Source organism: Gorilla gorilla, chromosome 14 (genome assembly GCF_029281585.2).
Source record: "Gorilla gorilla gorilla isolate KB3781 chromosome 14, NHGRI_mGorGor1-v2.1_pri, whole genome shotgun sequence".
In the NCBI taxonomy this organism is placed as follows: Eukaryota; Metazoa; Chordata; class Mammalia; order Primates; family Hominidae; genus Gorilla; species Gorilla gorilla.
The window spans coordinates 58,449,805-58,468,291 of NC_073238.2; the positions used below are offsets into that span (position 1 = coordinate 58,449,805).

Here is an 18,487-nt window from a genome sequence, read left to right on the forward strand (position 1 = left end):
CGAATTTAAAAATGTTAACCTATATTTACATTAAACTCTCAAGTTGCTGAAGATAAAATTGCAAGAAATGTGAAGAGAAAATGTAAGAAGTATGAAGAACAGTTGTTTTGACTTTTTTGGTCCATTTTTGACCCTTTGCTCTCTCTTCCTTGCTCCTAATTCCTAAAAATATCACCAAGACCTCAGGCTGCTCACATCAAATTTCTCTATGTCTTTTCCCACTTGCTGTGTCCTACTCTCAGCCTTTGCTTCCTCACACCTGGCCTGTGGAGTGGCCCCTCAAGTAGGGGTGAGAAAAATCAAGAGGCTTAAAAACATAAGATAACTGCCTCCCCAACTCTACCATATTCTCTCTCCTGCTGGAGGAAAAAAACTGAAACCAATGGCACATACTGGGTCATATAATTCTGTGTTGGTGTCAGACTCATTAGCCAGGAAACTGTTTAACTTCACTTTGCTTCAAGGTTTCCATCCACAAAAGCAAAGCTTATTCTTTGCTCCCTACTCATCACCCAGGATTTTGCTGGCAAGATGTATAAACAAAGGTTTATGGAGCACTTCTGGCAGGAGTGGAGAAGTCTGACTACCTTGTGTGTTCATTGTGAGGAAAGATCATTTGAAACTAGTAAACCAACAACAAACTACTGAGAAGGAAAAGATTGAAACAGCCCCTACCTGGGGAAATGAAAGAAATTGCCTCTAATCTGGCAAAAACTGTATGGTGAGGATCAGCAGATTAAAGATGCAATAAACAGCGCTGGAAGTCGCAGGAAACAACAGTGATGAGAAGGTAGGTGGAGGCGCATCAGGATTCACCTGCCAACAAGCCTTATCAGGGAGCTGAGCACACTGTCCAGGAAAGTCAGAAATCCAAAAGATCTTTCCCACATAATCCCTGCTTTGGAGATGTTCCATATCTTGAATAGTGTGTTGGATACATGGCTATATACTCTTTACAATATAAATCAGATTATTTACACCTAATATACAGTATATGTGAATTCTATCTTAATTTAAACTTTTTTTAATCTGTCTAATCCAATTTTAATTAATGAGTTTACTGATGTACCCATAAGCAGCTCTATTCCCAATTACCAATATTTATAACAGTCTTTATATTTATATTCAATAAGATTCATACAACATCATCATAGATACAGTCAAATTAAAACTGGCTTTATCCGTCATTCTCTAATAACTGTTATCACTGCATGTTTGTAACACATGGATAATTACTCATATGCCAAATGTCTTTGGAATTACCAAAAATAAAATTAAACTATGTGCGTCGGACTTTTGGTATTAAATGTACCTTACTATTTTAAAATTCATTAAAAATTGATAAAGCATTATGGAAATGTGACAACTCTATTTATCAGGATATTAGTTTTCCTAAAAGGTCCTATATTCTTACTAAGCCTAATAATAGAGTTTATGATATATTTAGACTTTGGGAAGAAATAGGTAACAACAGTTATTAGTGAATTATTAATCAGTTGTTCAGTTTACAGTTCTAACATAAAAGATAATATTTCTCGACCCAGATTCCATGCCTTACTGAGAACAATCAATGTCTGAAAGCAACCTAAAACTGTATTCCTGCTAAAAATCTATCACACTTTTGTAATTCACACATACTTGTGAAATTCAAGTTTGTGTATTCTCTTCCTAATGGGAACTTCAAATAAAGAAATAACATATTTTAAAATAGGCAGTAAATATAAGCCAATTAATTCATTTGCCACCACTTGAATATTCTTGTCAATATCAGCTCAAGCTCAATTTTTAGAGACAGTGAGGTATAATCACCATCCCATCTTCCTCATCATTAGGGTTTGGGTAATGTGAGTCTGAGATTTGCATGCAGGAAATTTATTGGGGTCTGCTCTAGGGAACAATCTCTCGGAAGGAGAAATTGAGCCCCTTGTAGTGACGACAAAGATCCAAGCCCATGGGAAAGGGGGCCAAATTTTGTATTCCCACCTCGACCCATCACTGAATGTAAGCGTCCCTGGCAAAGGGAGCCATCAGCAGCAGAGAAAACCCTAGACATAGAGTCACAAGACCAGGGTCCTGTCCCACTGATCAGCTGTGCAGACTTCACCAAGACACACAGCTCTGAATCTCTTCTTAAACTGGAAACGGTAGATATGTTCCTGGAGCAATCAGGGACTCCTTAAGGCATCATAAAGTGGGGAGGAAGGACAGCTGGGCCAGGGCTAAATAAGTAACTCTCCTGTGGATCTGCTTTTCACGGCTGATAGTAACCAATCATCAAATTGAAGGTGTCCACAGGAGGCTGTGAACTTGGGCACCAGTCAGGCCAGTGTCAGTATCCAAGGAGCTTTTGGGAAGTGGTAGTGCTTGCAGTCAGATGGGTGGTCAGGCAATAGTTCTGGGTTGCCCATTCAACTGGAATCAGGACTCCACACACTAGAAAAGGGACAGAGAATTCAGCAAGAGCTGAAAGATGCTAAGGGTCATGCTGACAGGCACTAATATGGAGGGCTCCAGTTCAGCTGGACTAGTAAACTTTCAGCATGGCTTATAAGGTCGTGATGATCTTGTCCCTGAAGGCATACTCTTTTTTTTTTGAGATGGAGTCTCGCTCTGTCTCCCAGGCTGGAGTGCAGTGGCGCGATCTCAGCTCACTGCAAGTTCCGCCTCCTGGGTTTGTGCCATTCTCCTGCCTCAGCCTTCCGAGTAGCTGGGACTACAGGCGCCCATCACCACACCCAACTAATTTTTTTTTTTGTATTTTTAGTAGAGACGGGGTTTCACCGTGTTAGCCAGGATGGTCTCAATCTCCTGACCTTGTTATCCACCCACCTTGGCCTCCCGAAGTGCTGGGATTACAAGTGTGAGACACTGCGCCCAGCCCAGACATACTCTTTTGCCACAACCATTGCTACTCCCACCTCCTGTCCTGCTCCCCCACTACACTGAACTCTTCCCTCTCTACAACATATGCTGTGTGCTCTTTCAACTTGACTCTTCTACCTGAAGACCGTTCTCCTTGGCACTCTTTCTTTACTTGAATAATGTCTACTCATCCCTCAGGTGTCCACCAGGACCTTCCAGGAAGCCTTTCTTGACCTCCCTAGACTGGGTTAGGTGACCCTTCTGTGTTCTCCCAGAGCAGCATATGTGCAAGCATGATATAATGACTGGCACATCATAAACACTCTAAAGACAGTGGCCACTATTGATATTATTCTTCCTTGATAGTACATATCATTCTGAATTGTATGCCTGGGCCTCCTGGGCCTTCACTGTATCTCCAGCTTTCGGTACATTGCAGAGCATGCAATACGTACCTGATAAATGTTTGTTAAAATAATGAAATTCTCGGTTACACAACTGGGCAAACATGGATGTGACAGCATGGGGAAGGGGTTGGCCAGGGCTCCTTTGCAATATCCCAGAGACTTGCCCTCAGAACCAATGCCCACCTCTGCCAGGGGCTGGGTCTAAGCCCCTATCTTTGTTGGCTGTTGTACTTAAGATTGTGTAAGGAACAGGGAGGAATCGACCTGTTGGCTGAAGAGTCTCAGAGCCTGCAACCAAGAAGGACCAGGACAGTCATGGACAGTCACATGGGCAGGACTGCTGCTCACAGTGCAATTCCATCATTTGTTTGTTTAAGAGGCAGTGCAGTTCATGGAATGAACATGGGATTTGGGGTCAGATACACCTGAATTCAAATCCCTATTCTTTACCCTAGAGCTATGGGGTGGAGGTTAAGGGCAGAATCTTTGGGGCAAGACTTCTTAGAATTGAATCTCAGCTTCTCCACTTCCTGGCTGTGTGACATTAGACACATTATGTAACCTGTCTGTGCCTCAGTTTTCTCATCTGTAAAGCAGAGAATAATAATTCCTGCTTCATAGGGCTATTATGAGGGTTAAGGAGTTAATAATTATAAAGTTCTTAGAACTGCATTTGGCAAATAGTAAGTACTATGCTAGATTTACCTAACCATTCTAAGCCTCAATTTTCTCATTAGAAAAAATGGACATATGTAGAACATTTGGTACAATGTCTCACATATGGGTCATTCTCAGTAATTATATTATTTCCATTACTGTTACTTCTCTTGTAAGTGGAATATCCTTTCTAGGGTAAACTAAATTGGTTAATAGAAACCTTCCTGTGGATACTTCTGGTCTCAACTGGCAATTTTGGGAGAAAAGAAGCTGTTTCTTCATGGTTCTGGGCCAGTCACACCCCTTCTGGCTTGCGTTTTTTGTCTAATGTTCTGAGAACCTTCTTCATAGACCCAAACACTACAGTACATACCCATTTCTCTGGCAGATAAACAAAGGAGAGGTGCATTAGTTTCCAAGGGCTGTCATGAGAAAGTACCACAAATTTGTTGGCTTAAAGGAACAGAAATTTATTCTCTCACAGTTCTGGATCCAAAAGTCTGAAATCAAGGTGTCAGCAGGGCTATGCTCCTCTTAAGGCTCTAGAGAATTTACTTGCCGCTTCTGGCTTCTGGTGGCTCCAGGCATTCCTTGGCTTTAGGCAGCAGAATGCCAATCTCTGTTTGTCTTCACTTGGCCCTCTCCCTCTGTCTGTTTCTGTCCCAAATCTCCTGCCTTTTTCTTATTACTTGTCTTTGAATTTAGGGTTCACCCTAAATTCTGGGTAATCTCAAGATCCTTAACTTAATTACATCTGCAAAGACACGTTTCCAAATAGGTTCACATTTACAGGAACTAAGGGTTAGAATGTGGCCATATCTTTGGGGGTCAACTATTGAACTCACTATAAGGGGTAACTGAGCCCTAATTGGGGCTGAATAGAAAGCACCCATTAACCTTGTTTGGACCTACCTGTACTTCCTTTTCCTTTTTTCTTTTCCCTGAACACTTGTTCCAGTTTTGTCTATTTCCCATAGATGGGATGGTCACAGCCAGAGGAACAAGCAAGAAATCACAACCAACAAATCTGCTTATTCCTGGGCTTCAACCTGGCCCACACCTGCAACTGCTTCTTGCTTCAGGGTTTGCTGTGGGCAGTACATGAGCTACTTGACCCAATACTCATGTGAAAGTTTATTCTGCTTGGCCCTCCCAGTTGCCTTGCAGACATCCAGGAGAGTTGGGTATCACTTGGGACCTGGCAGTGTGGGCTTGCCCTGCCAGGCTCTTCAACAGGGTTGCCTTGGTCACGTATTAGATTTCATGCATGGGGCCAAACCAGGAGACCTTGGTGAGCTGGAACAAGAAGGGGCAATGGATCTGGGTCAGAGCAGGAATTATACTTGTAGTTGGACTGGGCAAATAGGCTCAGAGAAAGAATCTGTGTCAAAAGCTTGGCAGATTGGCAGGAAACCTGAGGCCTGATGCACCAATTAGAATGGATACTAGCTTTCCATCTACACAGGCCAGTTCTTAGTTCTCATAAGTCTGACTGGGGGGTTCTGTGACATGTGGCATATCATGGATTGCAAGGGCCAACTAAATTCTTTTTTTCTTTCTCTCTGCTACAGAGCCTCGCTCTGTCACCCAGGCTGGAATGCAGTGGCACAATCTTGGCTCACTGCAACCTCCGCCTCCGGGATTCAAGCAATTCTCCTACCTCAGCCTCCCGAGTAGCTGGGATTACAGGCACGTGCCACCACACCCGGCTAATGTTTTTGTATTTTTGATAGAGACGGGGTTTCACCATGTTGGCCAGGCTGGTCTTGAACTTCTGGCCTCAAGTGATCTGCCTGCCTTGGCCCCCCAAAGTGCTGGCATTAAAGGCGTGAGCCACTGTGCCTGGCAAGGCTCAACTAAATTTAGCATATATTTATTAAGGATTTGCCATATGCCAGGATCTATAACACAGAGGTCAGACAATCCTTGTCTTCAAGCAGATGAAAGTGTAGCAGCAGATACACACATATAAGAATTGCCATAAAATGTGATAACTATATGTGCACAGTGTTATGAGAGGCCAAAAGTAAGAAATCATTCTGCCTTGGGCTAGGGAATGGGTCATGATGGGAGCACAGAAGAGGCAATATTTGATCTAGATCTTAAAGAATTCAGTAAGGAATAGCTGAGAAGAGCAGCCCAGGAAGCTTGTCCAGCTGACCAAGTGGGTGCCTCTTCTTTTTTGTGTTTATCTCATCCATAACCTAGACCTTCAGTGGAAAGAACAACCTTCATACAATAACTTTTTTAAAAAATAAACATTACAGAGACAGATATTAAACACATCCGACAAATGAGTCATGCCCATGGAAACAACCAACCACAAAAGACTCCATTTGTAAGGAACTGGCTTAGTGGTTACTAACTTAACATCAGGGGCCCACGGCCATTACTACTATTATTCCTACTGTTATGTACTAGTTTTAGACTTTAGGGTATCATGATGTTTCAATGACTCATTACTATTGAGCATTTCATGTGGCCTATTTGGATGTATTTCTTATTAAAAATGTTTTTCATTTATTTCACATATAATATTGGTGTAAGACACTTATAATCTCAATCTTTGGTAAAGGTAAGAAGGCTACTGCTCATTATTGCCTGCTCCATATATTTCTAGTATTTAATGAATCTCTCTTTGAACTTTCTTGGGGGTGTCTTCTAACACAACACCTTTATTTATTTATTTATTTTTAATTATACTTTAAGTTTTAGGGTACAGGTGCACAACGTGCAGGTTTGTTACATATGTATACATGTGCCACGTTGGTGTGCTGCATCCATTAACTCGTCATTTACATTAGGTATATCTCCTAATGCTATCCCTCCCCCCTCCCCCCATCCCACAACAGGCCCCGGTGTGTGATGTTCCCCTTCCTGTGTCCATGTGTTCTCATTGTTCAATTCCCACCTATGAGTGAGAACATGTGGAACACAACACCTTTATAATTAGTAGAGATGTTGTTAAATTTGAAAATGATGCATCTTCACAGATTATTAATTTTGTTTAATTATTATTCAGTTGCATTTAAGTAATTTAATTGTTTAAGTTTCAAATATAAGGTTTAAATATATTCCAATACTAGAACAAACATAGATATATTACTCAACTTTTGATATACATAGCATATATGTCAGCATTGAATATAAAATTCAAATAGTTTCTAGAATCATACAACAGATCTCTTTTAGATAAGAGAAAAAAAATAAAGAACATCCAAACTGGAAAGAAGTCAGATTATCCTTGTTTACAGGTAAAATGATCTTAGATTTAGAAAAGAACTAAAGACTCCACCAAAAAACTGTTAGAACTGATAAACAAATTAAGTAAATTTGCAGGATAAAAAACCAAATACAAAAATCAGCAGCAATTCCCATAAGCCAACAGCGAACAATCTGAAAAAAAAAGAAATCAAGAAAGCAATCCCATTTATAGTAACTACCAGGAAATAAAATACTCAGGAATAAAATGAAGCAAAGGAGAGAAAGAATTTTTTTTTTTTTTTGAGACAGAGTTTCACTCTGTCATCCACCTCCTGGTTTCAAGCTATTCTCCTGCTTCAGCCTCCCAAGTAGCCAGGATTATAGGTGCCGGCCACCACACCCAGCTATATTTTGTATTTCTAGTAGAGACAGGGTTTCACCATGTGGCCAGGCTGGTCTTGGACTCTTGACCTCAAGTGATCCACCTGCCTCAGCCTCCCAAAATGCTTGGGATTACAGGCATGGGCCACCATGCCTGTCCCAAAGAAGAGAAAGATTTCTACAAGGAAAAAGATAAAGCACTGGTGAAAAAAATTGAAGATGACACACCCCCAAAAATGGAAAGACAGCCCATGTTCATAGATTGGAAGAATTAATACTGTTAAAATGTCCAGACTACCCAAAGTAATCTACAGATGCAATGAAAACCCTATCCAAATACCAATTACATTGTTCATAGAAATAGAAAAAACCATCTTAAAATTCGTATCAATTCTGAATAGCTAAAGCTATCCTAAGCAAAAAGAACAAAGCTGGAGGCATCATACCATCTGATTTCAAAATATACTATAAAGTTACAGTAACCAAAGCAGCATGGTACTGGCATAAAAACAGACACATAAACCAATGGAACAGAATAGAAAGTCCAGAAATAAACTCATGCATTTACAGCCAACAAATTTTCAACAAAGGTGCCAAGAACATACATTGGGGAAATTATTGTCTTATTGATAAATGGTGCTAGGAAAACAGGATATCAATATAGAGAAGAATAAAACTAGACTCCTATCTCTAATCATATACAAAAATCAAAATTAATTAAAAACTTAAATGTAAGGCCTGAAACTATAAAACTCCTAGCAGGAAACTTTGGGAAAATGTTTCAGAACATTTGTCTGGACAAAGTTTTTTTTTTAGTAAGATCCCAAAAGCATAGACAGCAAAAGCAAAAATTGATAAATGGGATTACATCAAGCTAAAAGGCTTCTGCATACCAAAAGAAACAATTAACAAAGTGAAAAGACAACCTACAGAATGGTAGAAAACAAATTATCCATCTGACAAGAAATTAATAACCATAATACATAAGGAACACAAACAACTCAATAGCAATAAAACAAATAATCTGATTTTATAATGAGCAAAAGATGTGAATAGACATATCTGACAAGAAGACAACCGAGTGGTCCACAGGTATATGAAAAAATATTCAAAATCACTCGTTGTCAGAGAAAAGCAAATCAAAACCATAATGAGATATCACCTTATCCCAATTGAAATGGTTATAATCAAAAGACAAAAAATAACAAGTGCTGGTGAGAATGCAGAGGAACAGGAACACTTTTACACTATTGGTGGGAATGTAAACTAGTACAACTACAAAAAACAGTAGGGAGATTCCTCAAAAAACTAAAAACAGAATTACCATATGATCCAGCAATCCCATTGCTGAGTATATAACCAAAAGAAAGACAGTCAGTATGTGAAGGAGATATCTGCATTCCCATGTTTATTGCAGCACTATTCACAATAGTCAAGACATGGAATCAGCCTAAGTGTCCATCAACAGATGAATGGATAAAGAAAATGTGCTATATATATGTAATGGAATATTATTTGGCCATGAAAAAGGATGAAATCCTGTCATTTGCAGCAACGTGGATGAAACTGGAAGTTATTAAGTGAAATAAGCCAGGCACATAAATACAAATACTGCATTTTTTCACTCATATATGGTGAAAAATATATGGAGGTAGTAAACAGAATGGTAGTGACCAGAGGCTGGAAAGGGGAGAGGAAAGGGGGATGAAGAGAGGTTGGTTAATAGGTACAATAACACAGTTAAATAAAAGGAGTAACTTCTAGTGTTTTATAGTACAGTAGGGCAACTACAGTTAACAATAACTTATCATAAATTTCAAAATACCTAGAAGATTGGGAATGTTCTGAATGCAAAGAAAAGATAAATATTCGAGGTGACGGATATCTCAATTACCCTGATTTGAGCATTACACATTGTATGATTGTATGAAAATATCCATGTACCCCACAAATATGTGCAACTATTATGTACCAATAAAAAGGGGGAAAACAGGCCTTAAACAATACAAAAGAAGCCAGATACAAAAGGCTTCATACTGTCTGAATCCATTTATATTTTGAAAAAGGCAAAATTACAGGGGTACAAATTAGCTCGGTGGTTGCCAGGGGCTGGGAGTAGAGGAAGGAAATTGACTGCAAAGGAGCATAAGGAAATTTGGGAATGATAAAAAATACTCTTTACCTTCATTGTGATGGTGGTTACATGACTGAATGTATTTGTAAAAATTCAACCAACTATGCAATAAAAATTTTACTTATGTAAATTATATCTTAAACCTAACTTTAAAGAAAGTCAGGTTACTCCAGGCTCCCTTTCCAGGCAAATTCACTGCTGCATCCATTTTTTCTGATCTGCTTTTAAGAATACCTAGAAGGAAGAGTTTGAGAATTATTCATTTAATATCTCTTTAAAAGAGGGGTCTTGGAGTATGATTCTGCATGAGTTAAACCCCAAGATCTTGAACAATTTAAACTTGAACAATAATTTTAGGTGTAGAAGGTATAGGGCACTTTCAAATTGTATAAAATACCAACATGCCTACCCACAATATTTTATAGATACATAATCATTTATTCTAGCATTGTGTAGCTTCTTTACTTGTGAAATATTCACTTGTGACTACATACCAGCAAGGGATGTGCATTAGTTTCCTAGGGCTGCTGTGACAAGGTACCATAGACTAGATGGCTTAAACAACAGAAATTTATTTTCTCACAATTCAGGAGGCTGGAAGTCCAAGATCAAGGTGTCAGCAGGGTTAGTCTCTTTTGAGATCTCTCTCCTAGACTTATAGATGGCCACCTTTTTGCTGTGTCTTCACATGGTCTTCCCTCTGTGTTCTAATCACCTTTTCTTATAAGGACACCATTCATACTGGATTACAGTCCACCTTAATGAGTTCATTTTAACTTAATTACCTCTTTAAAGGCCCTGTCTCCAAATGCAGTCACATTCTGAGATATCGGGGGTTAGGACTTCAATATATGAAATTCGAGGAGACACAATTCAGCATGCTTCCCACCCCTTCCCTCTTCCACCATGGACATTTTTCCTATTTCAGCCACCCTCCAACCACGCTGCCTCTCCCAAGATGTAACTTTCTTCTTCTTGGTTTGCTTTGGTTACTTCCACATGTTGATCAAACATCTGTAAAAGGAAATCAAAGCACTAAGACACTGTAAAGATGCCAAGACACTGTATGCAGGCCCAGGTGGAAAAAAATGTGCTGTTTAATATTTGTATGTATTTGTTTGCTTTGGTGTATTTCTACAGATCCTTTTCTTGAAAGGCTATATATAGCAGCTTTGAATATCCAAACTATATTGGGAACATATCAAATATGTGGAACAGAAGCTTAAGTGCTGCCCATACCACACAGCCTTGTACTCACTGCTCCTACACATATAAATGAGTGAAGAATGGTTGAATAGAAAATCTGCAGCAAGGCAACAATAGTCCAGTTTTTAACCCCAGCTTCTCTGTAGCTAACATGAATAATTCATGGTAAGCTGGATCCTTACAGTAATTCATCGATGAGTAGTATAATCATTTATTTCAAGCTGAACACATTTCTCTGGCTCTGCTTCCTCCACCACAAGATACTTCCAGGCAGCTCTGGGAGAATTGGAAGCATGTTTTTCTTCCAGTATTTGCCTGGTCTCATAGAGCAGCAAATAGTAACATAAAGAGCTCAATCTGTATGCACAAAAGCAGTTGATGTAGACTACTTTTAGGTTCAAGTTTTGAGCAAACAATATACAGAGAACCCTTTGCAATTAATACTAAGACTAGGAAGTGATGAGCCCATCAAGGTTGGGTGTGAGGCATGGATGAGGATCAGTGAAGGACACAAAGTCAGGATGATAACAAGCAAACGGGAGCTAGACAAGAAGGAAGGCAGAAACATTTCAGGTTATACCATAACATCATCAGGAAGGGACTGGACGAATAATTGCAGCACTGGCTACCTTTTGTTGAGTGTTTCTTACTCTGTAAGGCCTGCACTAGGTGCTCTACATATCATGGGCTTAAGCTGAGCACAGCACTGCCATTTGACTTGTAGGATCCCTCGTTTGCAGATAAGGATACTGAAGCTCTGTAAGATGTACTACGTGGTGGAGTTAGAACCCAAGCACCAAGTTTTCCATGATGCCCAAGCCCATTCTCTTTTGATATCCGTTATAATGGTCCCACACTGTGGCTATAGCATTATGTTGTTTATGTGTTATTCATAGTTCATCATATTGAGTAAACAGGATGGACTTTTAGCAAACTGGGCAGAGTTTGTCTCTAAGTGTGGTTTCAATTCATCTCAAGTTTTTTTGTTTTTAATTGCCTATATAAAGTTCAAAGAAACCCTATCATGCAGATTCTGCTAAGAAGAAGATGCTTCAAGCAGAGAAATGCAGTTGATTTTTTCATTCAGGGTTCTAATGTCCAGAGTGGGCTAACCTTATTAAGGAGTGTAGGCCCTTTATTGAAAGGGGTGGGAGAGGTTCTATTTTGCAGCAGTTAGGAAGGCATGGTCTCTCCACAGGTGAGGTGGTTGTCTAACGGGAGATAGAACAGGCTGGGTTTCTGAATAAGTACATGAATACATTTGATTTCAGTATTCCCTGGGTGATTGAGGGGGTTGCTATAATGCTTGGTGCAAATAGGAAAGGTCAGTAGGGACAAGTGGGAAGAGTCCAAAAGAAGAAACCTAATGAAGGAAAGTGAATGGAAGAGAAGAAGGGGCACCAGGGGATGGCCACAGTGGCCATTGTAAGTGCCTTTGACCCAGACACTCAACAGAGCACCTAAGCCTAGATGGGTAGAGCCAAGATTGTTTTTGATGCCTGGGTTGGATCCAAAACTTCCAGCCAGGTCTGCCTTTACTTGGGTGTCTTGGCTTTTGCATTCCCACAGCTGTGACTCAGACCTGTGTTTTCTGGGATGGGAAAGGAATACGGCAAATTATGAGATAAGAAGTGAAAAAAGAATAACTGGCAACCATTATTCCTGCACCCTGGGAAAGAGGGTCCTGCCTGCCTGGCCCTGCCTCTCTTGCTGACTCATGCTGTAGTCGTGACAGTGCCTTTGACTCATCCAGCCTAAGAACCCAAGAATCAACTCTGACACTTCATTCCCATGCATGGCATACCTGGTCATCAACACGGAGGAATTTTAACCCCAGACTATATTTTGAGCCTGTTCCTTGCTCCATCCCACTACCAATGTGTTGAGTCAGGCCTTCCTCCTTTCTTATTTGGAGCAGTAAGAGCCTCCCAACTTGTCCTCCTGCCTCCAGTCTACCCAGACAGTCCATCCTCTGACCTTCCACCTGAGTGATCTTTCTGGAAAACAAACCAATCCTGTCATTCCTCTGCTTCTTAATGCCAGAGTAGGATTCTCAGCTGAAGACTCCTCTGAACTCCAAGAATCCAGGGGCAAAATTGTACATTTATGCCATGTAGCAGAGGTAGTTAGTGATTAACAAATATTCCTTGTGTATCCCCATATATTCCAGCCTCCCTTGCAGTCAGGTTGGAGCATGGGACTAATTTGATCAACTCAATGTGGTAACATGCTGTATTTCATGGTTATCTGTGGCTCTGATTGGAAGTCATGAAGGTTGGATGACTTTTTTGAATGGGGAAACAAAATAGTTACTTCTTACTAATTCCAATATCTGGGGGGATTAAAAACAAATTTATGAAGACACGTGAGCCATAGGAAAAAAATATTTAAAGAGAGTCCTTAAGAATGAATATTGTGGACCTCTGGCCTACAGAAAAAAGTCCAAACATGACACTCACATCAAAACAGATGAGACACAAAAGCCATTCTGGTTTTGTTGACAATAAAGTCTTGTTGCCCTGTGCTTTGCCAACCTGAACTTTGACTAATTATTTCCCAGTTATGCTTTACACTTCCATGTGGGCCTGCCCTTGCAACCTCCAGTCCCTCATCTCCAGCCTGTCCAGTTCTCCCCTTATCCTGCAAGACCCAACTAAAATGTTGAACTCAAGCTTCTCTGTTGAATTCCCATTGCCCCCAGCCATAATTTTAGTCACAATGCTTCTTTCATCATATTGGCATCCCTGACTGTTCGTTAAAATGTGAACTTCTCCCACACATGTAGTGTCTCCTTCCCATCTCTGTGCCCCCTAATGCCTAGGATAGTGCCTGGCACAGAGGGGGCATTCACCAACTACAGTCTCCTTGGGGGTACTCTTCTAGGCTCCTCAGATGGGTGGGTTGCATGTGGCGATGAGCAAACTATTTATCTAAGTGCCCCCTTGCTGTTCCTCAAGCGTGCCAAGCCTGCTTTCCCCCACAGCCCTCACGTTTGCACCTATCTCGGCCCAGAACTCTCTCCAGACCTCACATAGCCCTCTCCCCCACATCAGTCAGAGCGGCTTTCTCTGGTCCTTCTCCCTTTATCTCCTTATTCTGCCTTGTGTCTTCACAGCACATCTGGTACATTTTATTTTGCATTTACTATTAAGTCTGTTCATTGTCTCCCCCAAGTAGACTGTAGGCTCTGTGAGGTCAAGGGCTTTGTCTTGTTCATTGCACATTAGTGGGCACTCAAAAATATTTTTGAATGAAGAAATAATAAAGTTATCATATTTTAACACATCAAATCTGAAACCAAGCCTCATTTTTCAAGCATTCTTTTCATAAAGCCGTAAAGCTTTAGATTAAGAAAGGAATTTGGGGGGTTTACTTGAGCTCTGTATTCTCATTTAACTGAAGTGGAAGCAGAGATCTCTGACAGCAAAATAACTTGCCCCATGCAGGGCTGAAGCTAGAACCCTTGTCTGACTCCTGGGTCTTGACTCCTAGCACAGTGTTTTTGCATGTGGTAAGCATTCAGTTAATCAATGAGTGTTAAGTTGAATTAAAACTAGAAAAGGCTGAGCAGTTTGATGCCTGTGTGTGCAGCTTTCTGCCCTGTTTATAAACTGAGCTCAAAAGACATGGGCCTCTAGGGAGTTACTTGAGAAAACAAAAGTATAGCAGATGGGGATCCAGGTTCTTACCCTGACACATGGACTCCCATTGGGCAGACCTAGACCAGTTAACCACACAACTACCTGACCCTCCACACTGCATGTCCCCCAGATCTGTAGACATAGCTGGCACTGTTTGCTGGTCACCAGTGGATGTTAAGGGTCAAAAGAGAAAAGGATCTCTCTTTTAGCCAGGAGCACTGACTAGGTGACTGCTAGGGAAAAGCAAGAAATGCAGCATCAGCCCACCATGGTAGGTAGTGGTTGAGGAGCCTGAGAACTAAAGCTCCTTCCGTTCTCAACCTCACACTCTGGGCCAGTTACTGAAATTGTCTAGACCTTCACTTGAAAAATAAATCCTATAGTTAGGAATAACCAGGGTTTCATTACAAAGTTCTTGGCACATACTCCAGGACTAAATTATATATGGTAGTGGTGCAAATTGCCAATCAAACAGTGCCTTCCACAATAAGGGGCAAACATAATGAAACCTTAGTTTGGTAGATCATAACAAAATTGCTCATTATTTCTTCGTCTCTCCTTTAGATGGAAAAGTGTCACCTTTTCTATATGTTCTTTGCCCATTTCAGCTTCTGCCCTCAGACTCTCAGGAATATGGAGAACTCTTTCTCTAAACACTCACGATTAAACAAATTAGGAGATTTCCTAATTGTTTAAGGATGTACGGTTGTTCAACAAGGACCCATGTTCCACCACTCTCCTCTTCTGCAGTATGGCAGACAACCATCAATAACCACAGGGTCCCAACCCAAGCCTTGGAGCTCACCTCATAACTCCTCATGGTCCAGAGAGCCTTCACAATCAACTGGAGCTGTTAGATGCAATGAAATTATTTGCCATCCTCAGTTTCAGTTGTATAAAGCCAGGACCAGAATGTACAAACTGTCCTCAAACTTTTGTCTAACTCTAGGTCATGCATTTCTAAATCAAAGGCAGTTGCCTGTCTTGCAGGATTTGTTTTCTTTCCTTTTTGTTTTTCTATTTTCCTCTAAGCATACAAGGAAGAACAGAGATTTCAACCATTATTTCTCAGTGAACTAAACATCAAACTATAAGTTTTCAAGTCAGCCATGACCTGGCATCTCTCCGTCTTTTGAAAATGAAGCCAAACAATCTATGGTGCGGTCTCCTTAAACTGTGTCCGAAATATGCAGGGTTGTGCAAGATGCAATGTTTTGGTCAGTCACTAGGTGGCATCTAATTGAGGCACCGGGTGAACTCTCCCAGAAGGAGCGTGTTTTAGAGCACACCACAGTTCTCCATTTTGGCTGCCATTGTTTGGTGGGCGTGTTGGAGTTAATCCATTGCCATCTGTCTTTATTTTGCTAACTTACTCAGTCGGACGCCACACAATTGAGTTCTGCAAATGTCGGCTCTCCAGTACAGCAATTACCGAGTCTCTCTCTAAACAATATCACCGCACGGCATTCTTCCTGCCTTGCCTAGAGCTTGAAACATTCAGGCTCATTTTGACTTTCTTTGCTTATAGCGCTTGTCATCTTCAAAGATGAAAGAAAAATGGTCTGAACTCAAAGCCACAACAAGGCATGGCTTCTCTTTCCAAACTGAGTACATACCAATCAACATGTTCCTATTACATAAAAACCCCAGGCGACACAGCCAAGGATGTGGGCTTGTGCTTGTGCAGTCCAGGGAGACACCACCGCCTCCTCCAGGATGCAGACAGAGTGCATTTTGTTGTTGATGATGATGTTGTTCTTTTAATATTTGAGAGACTGGTGGGAGAGGTGGCAAGTGAGGCACATTGAAGTAATAGGAGAAGGAAGTTAGGAAGGAAGGAAGGAGAAAGAGAAAGAAAGAGAAAGACAGAAAGAAGAAAAGAAAGAGAGAAAGAAAGAAAGAAAGAAAGAAAGAAAGAAAGAAAGAAAAGAAAAGAAAGAAAGAAAGAAAGAAAAAGAGAAAGAAAGAAAGGATAGAGAGGAGGAGTGGGGAGTGAGCTGATATTTGAAGGACCTAACTTCCATTGCTGTTCCAGAAGAGGGATGAATTAATAATCTCAGTAACCTAGAAATGGTGTTTATTTTCCATTGTTTGCTCATTTCATTCATTCACGCATTTTGTATTGAAGACCTACTCTGTGTGTCAGGCAGTGTATGAGATGTTCCAGATACAAGTGGGATCGATTCATCAAGAATCATTGTCTTCTTTGAGCTTACATTTTGTGGGGAGACAGACATTGATCAAGTAAACACAAGCATGATAGCTGTTGTGAAATAGACACAAAAACACGCAGGGTGTTGCACAAGCACACAATGGGTGCCCTCACCTAGTCTGGGGGCCAGGAAAGGATCTCTGAGATAGGTGAAGATGAAGGAGGTTTTTAGAGTATCATTCTTCTTTGTTGTACTCTCACGTGCTAAACACTCTGCTTTGCAATTAGCAGATGCTAGATTCATATTTGGTGACCAACTAGCAAGTGAGGAAGATCTAGCAGGATGAGAACCAGTGAAAATACAGCCCAGTCCCTGATGGGACTAATTCCTCCTTAATCCTTTGCTTTTGCCTTTTTTCCCTGCCAAAATTATATTAAGATTTGCATCCATCTTTTATCTTTATTTAAGTCTTTTTTGTTCAAAGTTTTCAATGCCTGGTAAACCAAAAGTGAATTAAACATTAACATATTAGTTTACATTGCTATCTACTTTAGTTCTTCAGAATCGATTCACTGTTTAAATTTTAGAAAATAAGAGGCAATTTGGGGAGCAAAGAAGAGGAAGCCAGAAAAAAAGGGAACATACTGTGTTTGTCTTCTCCACTGTATTACCATATTTTCAAATGTAATTTCTGTCTTCAGGGTTTCCACTATGAAGCAGAGGGAGTCCATATCCTATGTATTGACATAAGATTCGAGCAAAGGCAAGCCCACGAATATGCAGTTTTTGGGAACTGTAAGCTCCCTGAGTTTCATTATAGGTGCTGGAATAGGTGGATATTGTAAGGATTTAATGTGGTCTCACTACTTACCAGTGCATTTGTGAATGACCCATCCTTGTAGGACTTTATCTTGTCAACCAAGTCTATTTGTCATTAAATATTTGTGGTCTGAGTCCTTTAAAGTCATCTCCTGGGAGAACTGCATCGCCAGGTAGTTTGAAGACCAACGCCAGCTACACAGTAACATAAGGAGCCTTTGTCTTGCTTTATTTTGGTCTTAACTCATTGCTCCCCTAAGCTGAATAGGGAATGTCAGGCAGCTGTCCTTCATGCCACTGAGATTCTCCTGCCTGAGGCCCCAACCTTCCAGAAGGTTCAGGTGGCTGGGGCCTTCCAGGGGGAGTGGCTGGGTCTGTGAGGTGGCCCATGGATAGAGCTGGGGTACCCTCTTCCTCCCACCTCTCTGGGATCTGCCTGCACTGTGGACCTGGTCATGTCCTGGGGTGGGGGTGCAGAGGGCAAGTGGGGATACCAAGGGAAGAAGAAATGTCACTTGAGCTGTGGCAGACACTGGAGGGCCAGGCCCTGCACAACAACCACTGTTACCGTGGAAACTCCCAAGGAGACCGCCGAAGGCCACTAGAAGCAGCCCTGGTAACATTCTTCCATTTCTGACCTCTCATTACATTTGACATAACTGACCAATCTCATTCTGGAGACTTCTCCTTCCTCGGTTTATGTGACATGAATCCTCTTGGTTCTGCTCCTCTCACCCTGAGTGACCTCTGTCAGCCTCTTTTGCAGACACTTACTTCACTCTCTCTTCATTCACTCATTAATCACGGTTACAAAAATCTGGTCTTAGGATCCCTGCTTTCTTTTTTTTTTTTTCTTTTTTATTTTATTTTGTTATTATTATACTTTAAGTTTTAGGGTACATGTGTACAACGTGCAGGTTTGTTACTTATGTATACATGTGCCATGTTGGTGTGCTGCACCCATTAACTCGTCATTTATCATTAGGTATATCTCCTAATGCTATCCCTCCCCTGTACCCCCAC

The 18,487-nt window shown here is 40.9% G+C and overlaps 1 long non-coding RNA gene across 1 annotated transcript; it reads right to left on the bottom strand.

Moving 5' to 3' along the window:
- Window positions 1-722: 722 nt before the first annotated feature.
- Window positions 723-17,750, bottom strand: LOC134757050 (uncharacterized). Its single transcript, XR_010130665.1, has 3 exons — window positions 17,517-17,750; window positions 9,694-9,879; window positions 723-849 (listed from the first exon to the last, which is right to left on the bottom strand). It is a non-coding gene; the product is annotated as an uncharacterized lncRNA (long non-coding RNA).
- Between the last annotated feature and the right edge of the window lie 737 nt (window positions 17,751-18,487).